Source organism: Protopterus annectens, chromosome 8.part0 (assembly GCF_019279795.1).
Source record: "Protopterus annectens isolate FY-2018-M chromosome 8.part0, PAN1.0, whole genome shotgun sequence".
NCBI lineage: Eukaryota > Metazoa > Chordata > Ceratodontiformes > Protopteridae > Protopterus > Protopterus annectens.
Window position 1 is genome coordinate 660,028,875 of NC_056741.1, and position 19,589 is coordinate 660,048,463.

A 19,589-nucleotide genomic window follows, 5' to 3' on the forward strand; every position below is an offset into this window, starting at 1 on the left:
CAAGACTCAGTAGCCTTGAATGTCTTATGTTTCCTATGCTGAGTAAATTAGTCCCTGTAATACAGTTTACCTGCCTCTGTAATGGAGTATTGCTGTTATCCAAAACTGCAAAATAGTAATCATTATAGCATTTATTACTGGTTTCTCTCACACAGCTTTTTCACTCTCTAGATATTTTCAGCAATGGTTTATTTAATAGTGGATATTACAGACTGGATATTATATATCTGAATTCCCATTCATGTACATACCTAAAATTTTGACTTATATTATTGACTATTGTGGGATATGACATTTAAATACTGTGTGTTGCAAGCACATATACTTCATTTTAGTAGCCACATTTGCACTTGTGTCTGCTAGTCTGCTTGTGTGCATGCTTCTCTGAATTTGAAATAAAGTAATTTATATATATGAGATAAGAAGTGTCAACCCACCCTCGCTGGAAGGCGATAGCTATACCTCTCAGCCTGTGAGCACAAGGAAATCTGGACAAAGCCAATAATAATGGGGAGACAAATGCCCAAAATCAGGAACAGATTTAATATTACTCATAAACGTAGAACGTTTTTAGAATAGTATGTTTTGCATTAGCATGCATTCTCATTATGATGTTGTCTGTAACTCAAATATCTGTCATTATTTAGTGATTGCAATTGTTGATGATTTGCCAGAAAACTACACATTTTATGAGGAAAAGACCAAAAATAATATGAAGTAAAATTCTCTACATTTGCAAAAGTTTGGATATTTGAGAAATACTTTAAGATGGTCTTTCTGTTTAAAATTTTCTATTTAAAAAAGCATTGAGCATAGATATCTTTAACAGACAACTACTTGATTGAACCAATATTTCAATAAAGCAGATGCATTTCATCTAAAGTAGCAACCTGTCAGACAAGTCAACCCATGTATGTCCTCAGAATAAAAACTCAGGCCACTCACTTGCCATTTTGAAAACTCAAAAGGAGGCAAGTTCTTGTACTATATCAGAAATTCATGAATTATACTTGTCAAAATTAACACAAGCCTTGAAAAACGATTTGTTTTTGGAAAATTCATTTATCACTGCCAATCAGGAGCAGACAGGTGATCCGCTGTGGCGACCCCTAAAAGGGAAAAGCCGAAAGAAGAAGAAGGAGAAGAAGAATTTATCAGGCTTAAGTCAAAATAAGCATTATGATAGCTACCTGAACTCCAGTGTTTCAGATGTGCCTGCAAAACAAAATATTACTTTTTGCACCCATGCCTATTAAGTTCAACTTGTTTCTTATTAATTCTCATCATTTTTTACAAAATTTCTGACCCGTACTCTTCTGTTAATGACTCCCATTTTCAGACTTCTGAACAAGTATTATTTTCTTGTCGTTAGCAGGCAGCTTATTTTGATGTTTTTGTTCATCAGTTTGTTGCTTCTTTTGAATACAGTTCTTATCCTTCTGCACATTATACATATCTTTTTCTCACAAGGATTCTTTGAAATATATTAACAACAGAATAAAGCCTTCCCTCAAGTATTACAGTCATATGTAATATAAAAGGTCAGAATTTCAGTCGTGCAAGTTCTTCCTCCATTACACTTTCTGTTGGTTTTCTTTTCTTTTTGTAAATCCTTTACTGTTGCAAGGAGCTCAGGCTTTTGTCTCACATATTTTGTCAGCTAATTATTTTATCTATGTACTAGTGATGTTACTTGCTTTGCATGCAGCTATATTTCTTGATGAAGTCATGTCTGTTTCTCTTTATAGTCTTTTCCTAGTTCCATCCCTTGTTGTACCACAAACTATTTTTCCTCCCATTAATGGATCATGTAACTCACTGAATTAATTCCCTAAGCCAGATTGTCAACTTAGTATGAAAATTATCAGTTAAACCTATAAAACGTTGACTGGCATTCAGAAAGATCCGCTGTGCCTCTGCTAATTAGATGATGTGAGTTGGTCAATCCACATGAGAAAGAGAATCAATTCAGACACATGATAAAGGCTCACAATGCACCACCTCACTAGCAACCCATTGCTGTATCTCTGAACTGAATACTACACTAACACACATGGCCATACTAGTGTTCCTGCTAGCATCCCATGCATTATGTTAACAGAGAGATCTCATACTTGCATGCTCACACACACACACACACACACGCATGCACGCACGCACCCACGCACACACACACACACACACACACACACACACACACACACACACACACACACACACACACACACACACACACACACACACACACACACACACATGCAAGTACACACTTGCTCATACACAAAACACACAAGCACACACATTCTTTCAGCAACATTCATGTCCTATCAGACATGCACTCACACCTCCACACAGATGCACACACAAACACACACTGCTGAGGCTCAGTTGTACTTACCCATCCTGCAAGTAATCCCACATGAATTGCCTGCATATTTTCTTGCACATTGATCTGTTAAGAAATGCAGTGGCCAATATGTTTTCAATAATTATTTTCTTAAAGAGAAATTCCATACTTTAGAAATGTCTCCTTCATCCAGACAAAACCCTTTATTATCATGAAAGTATACAGAGATCCTTTCTTTCCGAATGCTTTCTTTTTTGTCTTTTTTCTAAATATGACAAGTAAGCCAAAACATGGTGCAATGGTGCGTAAAAAGAACTAATAACCTAAAAGAAACACACCACCAGGGCTTCTGAAACTTCACACAGTTTTATTGTACTAAACGTTGAGTGCTATCAGCAAACAAAAGTTGACTTCATCAGAACAAAGAACACACCAAAAAAAGGAAGCCAATCTGGTGGTCCCTTGCCATAAACAAACTTTACAACAAAAGGAAGAGACTGTTGCAGAAAAGAGGAAAATCCCAGGATGCAAAAAACTCTCTCACCAGCCTCAGTAAGAAGCTGAGATCCCTCATAAAATCCTCCAAAGCTAGTTATGAAAATAAAATTGCCAAAGATTCCAAAGACAACCACAAGGCATTCTATAGCTATGTCAAGAATCTAAATGGCAATGCTCAGATCTGCTCTGAGCTACAACAAATGGCATTAAATATACTGATCCCAAGGATATTGCCAATATCCTGGCAGATTGATTCAGTGCAAACTTCATCCCCCTCTCACCCCCTAAATGGCCCATCTCAATATCGAAAGATTGCCAAATTCCAGTAATAATGTCCACACAGGTAAAAAAGCACTCTCTCCAAAGCTAAGAATACAGCATCCATGGGACCAGACGACATCCCAGGCTGTGTACTACATGAACTACAAAATGAACTGGCACCTCACCTAAGTATCATGTTTAATCATAGCCCCACCTCAGGCTTCGTACCCACTGAATGGTGCACAGCTACAGTTATCCTACTCCACAAGGGGGGATCCACCTTGGATCCCAGAAACTACTGACCCATCAGTCTGATGAGTCTGATCTGCAAGGCTATGGAAAGTATTATCATGGAACTTATAAACAAAGACATTGGCAACCTTCAAACACTGGACCCCATGCAGTTTGGGTTCATGATGGGCCGATCTTGTCTCCTGAACCTGAGTGACTTCTTAGAATCAGTCTACAGAGCCAAGGAAAAGGGTAAGATAGTCCACACAACCTATCTGGACCTTGCCAAGGCGTTCAACACCATCCTCCATTCTGGAATCATAGATAAACTTACTAAGCTGGGTATTAATCCCTACATCACTCCACGGGTTGCCAACTGGCTTACTGACAGAACCCACACTATAAAAGTAGCCGACTCCAAATCCAGCTCCAGACAAGTGACAAGTGGAGTACTTCAGGGTTCAATGCTGGGACTGCTCTTGTTTGGCATTTACTTCTCTGAAGTACAGGCCAACAGTAAGGGACTCTGGCTAACAAAGTCTGCAGATGACTGCAAACTGGGAGACATTATTGAATCCCCAAATGATGTGGAAATTCTACAAAAGGGCCTTACAGAAACAGATGCTTGGTACCAGAGCCATGGGCTCAAGCTCAGTGCCAAGAAATGTATAGTTATCCCCTTTGATAAAAAACATGTACCTGTGAATTACCACATAGGTGGCAGTACACTAAACACCAAAAGTGTGATAAGAGACTTAGGGACACAGGTGGACAGTGGTCTCACCTTCGATAACCACATCACCACAACATTCAGGAAATCCTTCTATGTGGCACACCTCATCACTAAGAGCTTTTCATCCAGAAAAAAGGAGGTCATTGTCCCACTGTACTCATCCCTCATCAGACCCATTATAGAATACAATGCCTCTTTTGATATGTACCCCTCAAGACATCTGCAACAAATGGAAAGGCCGCATAAATACCTCACTAAAAGAATCACAGGCCTAAAGCAGATGTTCTATGCTGACTGTTTAAAAGAACTCCACCTATACTCTGTCACATATCATCTACTCAGAGGCGATCTCTACTTAACATACAAGGCCATGTCAAACCTAGAGCTGTTGGACATGCTACACTTAAAGAATTCCCAATCCCTCAGAGACACACACTCCAGGGAGCTAAACCTTGTCATCACAATGAACAAATCATGCTGGAGGGATAGGTTCCTGACCCAGAGACTCGTCAGACTCTGGAATAGACTTCCCATACATGAGAAGCAGAGTGCCTCTTTAGCCCTCTTCAAGAGAACCTTGATGATTGGATGGGAGATAGGAAATTCACCCCAGAGATCACGTCAGTTGTCCTGCTAGACAGGGGTCCGGGGAAGTAAATACTGTGGGAAGAAATAGCCAGGGAATTGTTATGGCTAGGCTTGTATAGGCCCTAGAGTCAATAGCCTAGTACCAACCTATGACTCTATGAACCTATGAACACTGGCAGAGATGGCACTGATAGTCACAAAGGCAGCCAATGAAATCTGAGGTACATGGGCAACTTGTGCTCTTTGAGAAGGAAGACTCATTTTGCCTTAAGCTGCCTGTAGGCTTTGACCTGGCAGAATTAGTGCACCGGCCTTGAGTCTTCCTTCTCACAGTCCACCAGTTATCCATTTACCTCAGATTTCAGTGGCTGACTTTGTGACTAGCAATGCCATCTCTGCCAGTGTATTCCTTGTTCTGATGAAGTCAACTTTTGTTTGATGAAAGCGCTCAACGTTTAATACAATAAAATTGTGTGGAAATCCAGAAGGCCTGGTGGCGCATTTCTTTTGGGTTATTTTTTTCTAAATACTGCACTGAAGTCCCAACCTCAGATGTCATCATCCTTAACTAAGTTCAGATAACACATTAGCAGTTACTTTAAATCATAGTTACTCATATTGCCATCAGATTCCTGCAAAATATCGTACTTTAGATTATCTACTCTACCATTGTCCCAGTTTTTCTATAACTAATGTAGCTGCTATAAATCAAATAATTTGGGACTGTAAACTGTTCTCAATTATTTAGAAAAAAAATGTTAACCAGCCTTACTAATCACAGCCTATTGCATTTGTAAACCTTGCTGCTTCATTCTTAACTTAAGAAACTGACATTTTTAATGAGCAAAAGAAAAAATGATTATGATTTTACTGGTGGCCCTCATGCTGAAGTGTTATAGCATTTCTCACTGAACAATTAAGAGGTATGCAGCTACAGAAAGAATAATCTTGTTGCATGTTGAATCTATAAAAAAGAGGTTAAGATTCATAAAAAAAAAATCCATGTCCTAGTAGCACTCAGAAAATATTTATGTGTCTATTGTTTATTCTCCCATCAAGAGCTACAAGGTGAATTTATTATTGGTATACTCACTGTACAGCATGGCTTAAGTACTAAAATGAACTTGAATAATACCACCTGTGTCTGAACTCATTCCTTTTCATCTAGTGGTTACTTACTTAGAGTACTTGTTTCCTTATTATTTTTTTAAATAAGTGCATACTCTTGGATAACACAAATAGTTTGCTTTGTAGTTGTAAATAACATTTCTACTTATGTACTACCAACATAATATGAATTAGCTATGATTATTTTATCATATTATTTTAACACCAGCAGTGAAGACATACTATATTTAGTGCACAGGAGAGACCAATGTAGAAGCAAATACAATTAGCAACACCTTTGCTTGCATTTGTGAATGATTTGAGTTTACAATAGAGTCCTGGTGAGCAAGGTCAGATTCTTATGTGGTAGCAAGAATATTTTCAGAAATCATTAGTTCACTGATTACTTTGACAAATGTAGTAGAACTAGTTAAAGCAAACGGTGTACAAACAGGAATTATGAACCTAAAACACTATACTTTAAAATCATTGACAGTACTCTAATAATTGCCTAGGGAAGCTCAAATCCAAGCTATATGATAGCTTTCTACATGGAGAAGTTTGGCTGTATCTACAAGAACAGGCCTAAAATAATTGCACCAATCTACAGTTAATTCTACCCTAGGCAGAATATGCTACTGACTAAAGCAGAAACAACAATGTCATGCATATCAACAATCTCATGTTTGTTTGGCTTGCTTGTTGTATTCTGCCTGAATATTGCTAATCTCTGTCTAGATTCTATTTTGAATTGAAGTTTTTAATTTAAGGTTTAGTTACTTCTATTCTGTATCTTATTTTTCTATTACATTTGTTTTGTTTTAAATTTTCTGTTCTGCTGGAGTTTTAAGAGGTCTTGGTTAGGATCAGTTAGTAGTTAGCAAATAATTCCTTTGCAAACATTGAATAACATCAGCTAATTAGTAGGAAGACCTGAGAAATAGCATTCCTCATTTATCTGGCTATGATTGAACATGGTACTTAGGTGGGGTGCTAGTTCTTTCTGTAGGTCGTGTAGAACGCAGCCTGGGATAGTGAGTTTGAAGAAACATGACCTATGTCAAGATAAACTAAATATGCCAAAGTTAATGTAAAAACAAAAAAGCAATATTATATCATAAAAAGATAAAAAATTATATCATGCAAAATGTTTATTTGCATGATTTGCCTCAACCTTAGACTTCTGTGTGATTCCAATATTTTCATTAAAGAAGACACTCGGTCAATTGACTGGTTTCTAGTTGCTTTAACACAAATGGCCAACACTGCATCTTATTGTAAACTGACATATAGCTCCGTAGAGATAACAGGATTTGTATATTGCTTTTAACATGTGATGGTTCTGATTCTATATTTTCATATGGGTCTCTTGCCTGCATTTTATTTGAATGGCTTTTGTTTCTGACAATAATTATTGCTTTTGTTAAATGCATTGTATATCTGTCCATGCCTGAAAAATGTCTTTGGACCACTCTTCTACCCAGTAAACAATTCTTCAAATAAATTAATAAATAAATCACTGGTAGTGTGAGTCTACCATGTGTTTTAATGGAGAGTTTCTTTTTTCCCCCACTGTTGTACAAATTAGGGAAATGAGGGGGCATGGAAAAGCTTATCCCAGCATAGCAGAGTTTAGGACTTGCTCCTCTTCGTACACATTTACTTTGATTTTTGCACATGGGTTATAAGAAATGCTTTCTTGATCAGTTTTGATAGTGTAATGAATTCATGTATTGATTGCTAATAACAGTATAACATCAAGCAGAGTAACAGAAATGGAAACATTTAAGAGAAAATCTTGTGAGTAAGCAACTATTAAGATTTTTAGTTAAGCATTCATCAGGCTATAGTCAGTAAATAATTACAAAATAAAATACTTAATTAGAATGAATCTAATGAAAATGCTATGAATGTTAACAAAAAAGATTTTGCCTTAACATGAAGATAATGTCATTCTTGCATCTGCACTTTGTTAGACACGTTGTTTCCATACCAAGGATCTGCATTATTCTTCTTCCTGAAATTGTGCATCGGCAAGGTTACAGAAGCATGTTTATTGTCCAAGATATGTTTCCTATCTGTTAAATAATAAGGTCTTCGGTTTTCTAAATAGTTTGTCACAAGGGCAAATGGAAATATGTTCTACATGCTCTGTAGCAAAGAAAAGCTGGCAATGCAGTTAAAATATAAGTCTTGAGTAGTTGTATGATTTCATATAGAGGATTACTATTAAATAAATGATGTTTCCGTGAGGTGTTTCTATCAGTTCTAATATATTTTCTTTCTTCTCATTGTGATGTTTGGTTGTTACACAAAAGAAATGGGAAGTAAATACTGTGGGAAGAAATAGCCAGGGAATTGTTATGGCTAGGCTTGTAATAGGCCCTAGGGCCGATAGCCTTGTACCAACCTATGAACCTATGAAACTATTGGCATATAGTGGCTTCTGGCTAACCTGCTTTTATTTTTCAGTGCCTGATACAGTTGAGTGATTAAGCTGTCTCCCAGCATTTAATATAGGGGCAGACTGAAGTCGATGAACTATTTCTTCTCATTAACTCTGCTGAATCCTTCCTGAATTGTGAAAAGGTATTTCAGATGCTTACTTTTCAATTATTTTTATTATTATTTTTTACAATAGAAAGACTATTGTTAAATTATCCATCGATGCAATAGCCTTCTACCAGGAATGTCATATTAATTGTCTTGTCACAGAGCAGGGTTGGTGGGGCTGAGGCTGACAGTCATGAAGATAAATGCTTTATAAGTTTAAAATTATATATACAATACACGTTTATCTCACCCATTTTATATATATATATTTATATATATATATATATATATATATATATATATACATATATATATATATATATATATATAAAAGCCGAAAGACAACAACACACACACACACACACACACACACACACACACACACACACACACACACACACACACACACATAATATAGTGGCAGATGGACACTGATGTGTACTTATTATTTTGTTAGGGTTTGACTTTTTCCTGTTAATATGCAAAATTGATTCTTAGAGGTTTTATGAAACACCAAAATGTAGCTTAGACTGCACATGGGTCTTGGATCATTGATGGATCCTGACCCTTAAGTGTGAATGGGTAAAGGACTGGTGCAAGGTATACCACAGAGTCTTGGAAGCTGCTATGCTTCCTTTATAAACATTGTGTTACTTCCTGTTTTTGATTAGGTATCGGCAAGCAGGGATTTATGATTTCTAAATACCTTCACTCCTGTTAAGGTACTGCTGATTTCTGCCTTATTATATCCTTGGCAGTTGGTTAAAGAATTTATATCTATGTATAAGACCACCAAACATTTTTCTCTTATTCTGTTGTGTGTCATTAAATGTTTTAATTAAATGTTCATCAAATGCAAGATTGCATTCATGTGCTGATGGCCTCTGCACTCATGGAAAGGTTAGCTTGCTGCCTTACAAGTGCAGCATCAGGCCTTGCTGTTAAACATGATTGACTCTTGGCTACCCTTAGTAAACATTTGTCGCAAGTAAAAATAAATTCAGTCTAATAATAATATTAAAACAAGGATTGGCCTAGATAATCTGTGTTTACAGCAATATGAAGTCATGGCACATTTGTAGTTCTTTGTCATGCAAGGGCATAGCTCAGTCCATACAGTAGTCATTCTCCTGTGCAGCATCCCTCTTCAACAGTAAGTGACTCTCACTGTTTGTTAGTTTAGAAGCTTTTCATGCACACATTTAAGTTCCTTTACAAGGAGAATGCCAACAAGTTAATCCTGCATGAATGGTTTAAATCTGGAGAGAAAACATTTTTGACTTTCAGTTTTTTCAGTGGAAGCTAAAGAGACCCTGGCCTGCATTGTTGGCAAAGAATAGCTAATTACTTTTATTGCAAAGAACATAACAGGGAAAACAATGTGATAAGACTGTTTGCTGATGGAGATGTATATGCTTTTTCTACAAACTGCTTTTGCTCATCTTTGCTAAAGCAGTTTGTAGAAGAAGCACATACACCTCCATCAGCAAACAGACTAATCCTATTGCTTTCCCATGTTATGTTCTTTGCAATGTCAATAGATCAGGATATAATTCCTTCTTCTTAGTAGTGGGATCTTCTAGACCCTTTGCCTAGGCCACAGAGTGATTTGAGAGTACATGATAATATCTCTCCAAAATATGGCTTACAAACTTTTCATGTTAATGTAAGCAACCTGGCTGGTGCCCCATACTCATGCTATTATTAGGCCGGACCCGGCACGGTTTATTTAGGGCAGAGCTGGTTGGTTTAACCTGCTTAGTGTAATTAATTTAATACAGAAAGCAGCTGCAGAGCATAGGTTTTGGACAGTATTCCCATTACATGCTGAAAAGGCTTTTGGGCATATCCAAATGATCTATTCATTTAAGATTTTAACCAGTTAAAACTTTGTGGAGCCTTAGATTATGGATTTAGCTAATGGTATCACACACACTCACACTTGTCCCACAGAGCTAGCAACAGATTTGGTGAAAATTTCACTCCCTTATACCATCCAGACTTATCATAAACCTTGCCCCAGACTCCCCCATCTCTACTCTACAGATTCAAAGAGCAGGTCATTAAAGCCTTGTCTAAGGCAAAGCACAGTCCCTATGGGAACAGACAGCATCTCAGGAGTCTTCTATATAAAGTAAAACATGAACTAGCCTCACCATTAAGTACCTTATTCAATCACAGCCTATCCACAGACTATGTTCCTGCTGACTGGAGGACAGCAACAGTTATTCCCCTCCACAAAGGTCATTTAGCAACAGACCCAGGAATTATAGACCTATAAGTCTGACCAGCCTCAGCGGTAAGGCCATGGAACACATCATCATGGACTTCATAAATAAAGACATAGGTGACCTCCAAATCCTGGATCTGACCCAATTTGGCTTCATCAAGGGTAGATCCTGCCTGTTAAACCTGATGTATTTCTTTAAAAATGTGACCAGGGCCATTGATGAGGGCAAATCTGTGCACACAACATACCACGACTTGGCCAAGGCTTTTGACACAATCCCACACTCGGGCATTACTAATAAACTTAGCAAACTGAATGTAAACCCCTTTCTTGTAAGATGGGTTGCCAACTGGCTCACCAATCAGTTACACATTATCAAAGTAGGGGACTCCACATCAACCAGCAGACCTGTCACCAGTGGGGTGCCACAATGGTCAGTGCTGGTCCTCCTTCTGTTTAATACATACTTCTCAGATGTTCAGGCCAAAACTAACTGGCCTTGGTTGACCAAGTTTTTTGATGACTGCAAACTGTGTGCAATTATTGAATCCACAAATGATGTCAGTATACTTCAGGAGGGTCTTATGCAGAGCAACGACTGGTGTCTTAGGCCCGGTCTCAAACTAAACGTGAAGTAAAGCATCATCATTCCCTTTGGTAAAAAAGATGTCCCTTTAAACAATCAAATTAACAACAAGTTTTTATGTACCTATGAAGTGGTAAGGGATCTGGGATCACAAGTACATTGCAACCTTAATTTTGACCACAATGTGTCTACTATAGTAAGGAAGGCTTTCCATGTAATACAGTTGATTAGCAAAGGCATAGCCTCTAGATAAAAGGAGGTTATAACCCCTCTATACTTGTCACTAATCAGGCCATACCTCTCAACCTGGAAACATTAAAAATTTGGACAAGGCCCATGAAAAATAGGTACAAATCTGTACGCTGATTAGCATTTAATTTGCATACCTAATTATGTAATCCGACCCACCCCAATGGAATTGTGGGAAACCAACTTTCAAACGCAAACTGAAGAATAGACAACCAAAATATGGCACCAGAGTTCCCTTGCAGCCATTCCAGTGTTCCATTACCTGGCTATTTCACCCATTTACCATAAACACTAATGTGTACATAGTTTGTGATGGTCCTGAGGTGGCATTCATACTGACTAAGAGTCATTTGGCTAGGGCATGGGAAATTTTCATAACTAATTTTTAGTAAATGATATGGAATCTTTTACATCCACATGAGTAACCTCTATTTCAGACAGATGGGACTCAATTTAAAGTCTCATCCAGATGATGATACCTTAGGAGCACAGAATAACATATACCACACTACTGAAAGTGTTGGTTTTCAAAAATACAAGCGCTGAACTCTTAAGAAATGATTGAGTAAATAAAAGTCAACAGGAGACTGCTTATTCTGTAAAGTATGTGCATGAAATGGAGTGTGAGAAAATAACAAATTTATACACACCATTAAGTATGGTGAATTACATAGAAACAGCCTAGCAAAACAAAAATTTCCCTGACAGTGTACACCAACAAGAAAAAGGCAGGAAAATGTAATTACAAGTATCTTAAACTCTACAGCACATTTAGAATAGCAGGACTAGTGAGGGATGTCATTGAACAAGCAAAGGGCTCAGGCTACTTCTGGTAAGGGAATTTAAGTACAGAACTTCTGAATGGCTTTCATGGTTTTGTGATCAAATGAAATGTTAACTTCATTAATGTGCAGAAAACTAAATGATATTAATATAAATTGATGAACATATCCTTGATTTATATTCTGACTACCTCAAGGAAAAATAAAAATGAAATCAGTAATAACATTCACATATTAGACTCAGATAAATTTAGACAACTAAATGCATAGGTCAATTAAATGGAAAGTAGAAAGACTAAACTAGCAGCATCAACAAAACAGATTGAGACAGAATGTCTGTAAAAGATTGCTAGACTTTTTTCATGTCTGAAAGGCATTGTCTGATTATTTCAAATCAATATAGCATATTGCTTTTGGCTTGGTTTCAGGTTTTGATCTAGCATATCTATATAAATGTGCATTCTTCATAATATAAACATATTCTTTTCTCTGTTCACAAACAAATCATTAGACCTGTGTGCCTAAGAGTGACAAGCTGTCAACCTTTTGTTTTGAGTGAAAAGTGACATTCTACACTCCATTGAATATACCATGCTGTTTGTAGGGGATCCCTGCATTGTATTTTGTAGGGTCCTTATCTCCTGCTAGACATATGCATTTAATTTTACTTTAATACCACAAGTTAATATGTATGACAACTTAATTGCTTCACAGAACAAATAAGTGAATTACTTAGACCAGAAAGTATCTGACAGGATGTTCTTTTCCTTATAAAAATCAAAGATGTTAGTTGCATATGCATTTTGGGAGTCTTCAGACAAGTTGGAACAGTTTGATAGCTGTACTAAAGATGTTACCAGTAGCTATGGGATTCCCTTTTTCAAGTGCTTTACTCCATCGCAGCAAGAAGGTTAACTCCCACAATGCAATCACAAGTAGTGATGGCATCAGTTAAAAATTTTCATACAGCTTGTTAGCAACAACTGTGTTGTCAGTAACTACATTGTGCCCTTATTGGTATCAAATTGTCCCACTAAGAAGGTCTCCTTTCTTTTTACAATCAGGAATAGTATAAAAAACAAATGAAGAATAACTGTAGGAGAAACCATTGTGTTGTTAGAAACAACAGGCTGATGACTGTATAGATCAAATATATACTCCGTTTTCTTCATGTTTCCCATTGGCTGTTTATTGCAGCCAAAACACACGCGCACAGACACACACACACACACACACACACACACACACACACACACACACACACACACACACACACACACACACACACACACACACACACACACACACACACACACACACACACCTCGTTCCTTACTTGAGTGTCTTTCCATTGACCTGAAATGCCGATACATTCAACAGTGCTGCTGCATAATTCCATTTCATCTAAACGCTGCCTTCCCCCGAACTGCTGCTGATAAACACAATCCATTCCATTTGTTTCCCCTGAACTGCTGCCGATAACTTCAACAGTGCCAACAGTGCTGCATAAATCCATTTCATCCAATGTTGCCGATAAACACAATCCATTTCCCCTGAACTGCTGCTGATAAAATCCAAACAGTTGTTCCCAGCATCCCGCTCACATTTGCAACCAGCCAGCCGGAAATTAGCTCCTTGAGCTCAATTCCGACTGGCTGGTAGCCCTGATGGAGCCGACGTCATCAGGCACATGATGATGTCAGCTCTGAGGGCGAAAATCTAAAAAAAAAGGAAAAAAAATCTGAAATGAAGGGGTGCCACTCGGGAATCGTGGCACCCCTTCATTTGGACCAAAAACTCAGTAAAAACCGAGTAATTCGGGATGGTTGGGAGGTCTGAATCAGGCCCATAATTGAGTATAACACCCCTTTTGGCATGTACTGCACAAAGCACCTGCAACAATATGAGAGACATCAGAGGTTTCTAACAAGAAGATCAAAGGACTCCAGCATGTGCCTCATACAGACCGACTAAAATCCCTGTCACTATACTCTGTATTGTATAGATTTCTTAAAAGAGACATGTCTGACTTACAGAGCAATCTCCAACCCAATCCTAATGAATTTGCTGGACATCTGTAAATCAAATGGGACTAGAGCTACCCATTCCAGGGACCTAAATATGGACTACGACTTAAGTAGGACTTGCTGAAGGGACATATTTGTCTCCAAGTGACTGGCACATCATTGATATAGGCTGCCAATTCATGTGAAGCAGAGCATCTCTATGACCCAGTTCAAAATGAACCTAGACAAGTGGATGGGGCACCATAAATTCATACTGGGGATAGTACACACAACCATCTTGGACATGGGCAGTAATTACTAAATACAGTCCTGTGTATTGACTTGAGTGTCTGTATTATTACATTGGGATGAAATGGCTAGGCTTGAAATGACCTCTGGGTCACTAGCCTAGTAACCTCCTATGATCCTATGATCCTTACCTATTATATCTACTGCTCTTTGTATTGCTCATGGAGCCACAGGTTACAGACGTGCATGCTAATCTTGACCCTTCATTTACAGTTATCTGACAGAATATTTTTTTAGGGCAACTATTCCTATTTGCAGATGACATTCTCGTAGTCTTACATGTCATGCATGAGGGTCTATATTACAAGACCGAAGATGCATTCTTTCGAATGCATCTTGGTCGAACTTAAAAGGCTGAATATGCAAAATATTGAAGCGACTGTTAAGCAAATTCTTTCCCTGGGAAAGAATTCACTTGGCCATTTTGGTACTTTGCCGTTTTCTGCACTATAGTGTGGTTTCGGAGTTGGTATATTTAAGTAGGGGGGTGGTGTGGGGGGTGAAGCCCCACACTTAATGTAATGTTTGAAATTGATTTTTATTTTATTTTTTTTGTTGTTGGAACAGGGATTTTTTTTCCCTTGGAAAAAAATTGCTGCTCTGACACTTCAACATTGTAAGCTTTCGCTTACATAAGCTCGATTATCACCGTTCACTTTTTTAAGCATTCGGTGATTTAATATAGACCCTTGCATGATCCAGCTGTAGCTCTGCCCATATATTGGGAGACTCCACAAGGGTGACTCCCCATTTCTGAGTATTAGCTGAACTGCAATGAATTCTCTTAGGATACAGTCTTTAAACTTCCTGAATCTTTTTGGGATGACTACAGTTTTTGTTCAGACATTTCTTATATTAAACATTTGTTCATAGCAACTGCCCTTGTGAGGAACTTGAATAAAGAATATTTTTCTTTTCTTTTTTTTTTTTTATGTAAGCAATGGACCCAGCATTGTTGCCATGGTAGAATCTCATTTACAAGACTGCTCTGTATACTAACAATGTTTTTATCATTAAAGCACTCCTCTACATTTCTTATAAGTTATTTTGAAAGTGGGAAAGGCACATAACATATTATGGGATGCTTCACAATTTACAAGAAGCATGAGTATGTTATCAGTCTCCAAAAGTCAAAGGAGACTTCTTCCCAGTCTACTCTCTTACCATTAGGCTCCTGTAGTTAGAATTGCTTGTTTCTAGTGACAGAACCTCCACCCCCAACACACACACATAGGTTCTTATACTAAGCCAGAACTCTGCTCCCTTTTTTAAAATGTAGTAATGTCGATACTTCATATGCCTCTTGTTATCTGGTCTTTTTATGAGCAGTAGCCATAGAACAAATTATAAAAACAATTAATTTGTTCAGTACTTCAAACTATCTCAATACCATATTTCTACTGAATGTAGGTCTTTTTACATTCAGCCTAGCTCCCCAACGGGAGTGATAAGTTCAGAAATAGACAAACAGAGTGGTAGGTTCAGAAATAGAGAACCTTTTCCCACACTGGGTGTTCTCCTTTATTCCTCAGTAGAACTTTTCTCTTTTTTCATTATTAGCATCTCCAGTAAAAACATAAACTTTATCTGCACCCAAGCCATCACTTCTTTCAATGTACCCATTGTTTGCAGTCTAGTTGTAAAACACTCTCCCCAAGTCCAAATATGGCCAGAGATTTTGTGCAATATATTAGTGAAATCTGTCTAGATAAAATGTTTTTGTGCTGCCTTTGTAAAGTATGGTCTTATACCTTTGACTTAGGACCAAATTTGCTAGATTGTATCAAAATGAAACAGCTTGTTCCTTCATGGAACCCAAGCTCAGGAAGAGGCTTGGATCTCATAACAAGATTTGTGGGGCCCCCTAAATTGCACCTTATCAAGTTTGAAATCATTACAACTCCTCCTCTCAACTACTGCAAAGTTGACAAGATGTCTCCAGTTCTATCATCATGTTGTTGAAAGTGTGGAGATACAAATATAACGAAGTCATGGCTCCAAATTATATGTAACTGCACAAAGTTAGTGGAAATTTGGGTTCAGTTGGAGGATGTTTTCATTTACCTACTTTGCAAAACAGTTAGATATAAAGTGAACTTAATTTTTTGTCTCTCTAAATTGCCCAGTCACAGTGTCTAGCTTTATTTATTGTTATTTGTGGTGCTAGAGGCAAGAAATGTGATTAATGATGTGGTGGGTATCCTTTGGACCCTACTGTTGGGCAATATTGTCTTATACAGCACTGACAGATGTTGTTACTTTAAACAGCGTTGTGTGGAGTCCCATATGTAACACATTGATCAAAGTTTGGGGGTTGGGAAAGGTTTCTGCTTTTTGGATTTCAATAATGGAATAGAAGTTGCAGCCAAAGGTAAGAGAAGAGTGAGTTTTGGGGGTGTTTTGGGTCTGGATGAAAAGTTTCTGCGATGTTACTCTTTCTTTCTTTACTCATCTATTTCCATGCATATTAATGTTATCTTTGTCTCTGTTTCTGTAGTTTATTGGGTACTGTGTTTTTTTTTTCCTTTGCCCCTGCATGCTTCACCCCTTCAGTTTCTGTAACCATTTTATTCATTCTCCTTCCTACAATTTATTCTTCAATCTTCCTTATAAAAACATTTGCATCCCAATTTATTTGTTGATGCTAAGGGAGTATCATTATTTGGTTAAGTGTATGGAGATTGTTGTGCGTTTATTTGCTAACAAGTGAATGTTTGCTTTCCCTGTATTGGTGGGATTTGTCTGTTGCCATTACTGTTTTAATTTACCATTGTGGCATTTCATTTTATATATTACATGTTGGTAACATATATGGACATTTTTATAAAAAGATATATAAAAGAGAAAAAAATGAAAACTTATATGCACATAACATTAATACACGGTAGAACATGGAGAGTGATGAACAAGTACTAATATGGGTCCTGCAAGGGAGCAGGTCCAAGGGTTAGGTATTGTCATCTTCAGCATTTTGGTCTTTCGAAATTGTGGTTTCAGGATTATGAGTTTTAAGGTTGTGGTTGTCTAGATTTTGATAGTAACCAAACTACAGTCATCAATAACAATTTCCAGTCAGATGCATTGAGCAGGTCTTTAATGTTTTGATCGACCCGATACTGATGTGATATCTAATTGGATGATATACCGCTTGGAAAATTTCATTCTGATCCTTCAATAAATTCTGCTTATATCTGTAAGGGTATGAGTAATTTTAAACTGAACCATATTAGACTTCTGAAATTTGTATTACCAGTTCAGAAAGTTGGATGCATTTTGCAGGGAAGGGCAGAGTCCTACATGCAATGACCTCTGCCGTCACAATGTTCTCCAATTTTGGGAATGCACAAATTCAAAGAAAGTTATATAGTTGATATTGCTAGAAAAACAATAATTTCCTTTCCACACATTAAATTCTAAGACCACGTAGTAAGAACAGTTAAGTAAGGGGCATGGGTATTGAGAAGCAGGCCCTGATGTATGGCCATTACAGGCAGTTTGTTCTCTTATTAAAATTAACATGAGTAGGTTTTTAGCATAATGTTTATTCAGTTTCTTTTGAAGTGCTGATTGTTTTGGTAAGTGAACAAACAACTAATTTAAGCATTTACTGTTGGTAGTTGTAAAACAGAACCAGTTTTATTAGTGTTCATGCCTATTGTTAAATAGTTAACACAAATATTAAGGAAGTTTTGCCAGCAGTAGTCATAGGAACTACACAGGATGCTGGGAAAACAAGTCTTTGCCCATGTGCAACATATGACCATGTGACTGAAAGGAATGTATCTCAAAGGTGATTACTGTTTTCTTACATTTCTTTGGCTGTACTAAATTCTACTCAGTTCGTAGGGCGGCCTCTAGTGTGACAGAATGCTTATGAACATTTCTAAACCAATTGTATGTAAAATGAAAAATATGGCATTTTACCAAATTTAGAGCTCTCTCCTATAACAGATTAAGACTTAGAAACTCAGGATGTTGACATTTGCCCCGGGATTCATGAACCTTGCGCCAGGCGCCCGCATAGCGTCGGCGTTATAAAGCCAAATATGGCCACCGAGCGATTCAGGTATGCAGCAATCCCACGTGCACTACCGGCGTGCGCCGGACCCGCGCCGCCCCCGGTGTAGGTATGCTAATCACACTGTGTGCAGTATTGCACCATGCAAATGAAGGCAAATAGCGATCCACGAAGTTGGGCAGGCGTAGCGTAGAGACGCGGCAATGTAAACCAAAAAAAACGGTTTACATTTAGCCAAACATGACCAAGGAGTAATGGAAGGCTGTCAACGTCAGGTATCATACAGGTGCAATATGCCAATGGCGAAAGGCACCGAGAATTTCCAAAGAAAACATGCCCAAACTGTAAATAATGACATAAATGTTATGTAATGTAGAAACCACAGCAGAACCCCAGATATGTGCACAGAAGGTGCAAAACAATTAAATAATATGAGAATGTCCTAAAAGAGCAGTATAATACACATCAGATGCACAGCCACCACACACCATAGTATGTATGGAAAGCCTCAACCCCAGCGCAAGGGTTGTCAAGGAGTGGCGGCAGTGTTCAGCGCCGTAACCATGTATTAGCAGTCAATGCCATGCAAATGAAGCAGATAATAGTGAATCGCAAAACCGGCGCCGGTGTAAGGATGGAGCAACGGCAGCGGTAGTACACCGAGGAGTGGCCTACACGGGATACATGTCAATCGCAGAGGGGTGTGCCACTGTAGGAGGAAGCACATTGATGGCCAGCAAACATGGGTTGTACAATGCACATCACAGCAGCAGGATTGGCGTGTGAGGAAATAGATGCGCTGAGAGTACATAATGCCCGCATAGATGCATGTGCACGGGGATGACTACGTTCCCCAACCCAGTCATGTGACGGCCTTCCCGTCAACAACCACGGATATAGGAAGGTAATGCGGAGAATATGAGGAAATGCAGAAGCAGTGTAATTGGAGCCGTAATGAGCAATCAACACCAATCAATCCAGGAAGGGCAAACGGCGGCAGCTGACAACTCTGCATGCAGACTCCTGCAAAACGGGAAAGGGGAGGCATAGGAATGCAAAGATAGTAGGGGATGTAGTAGAAATGCAAAGAG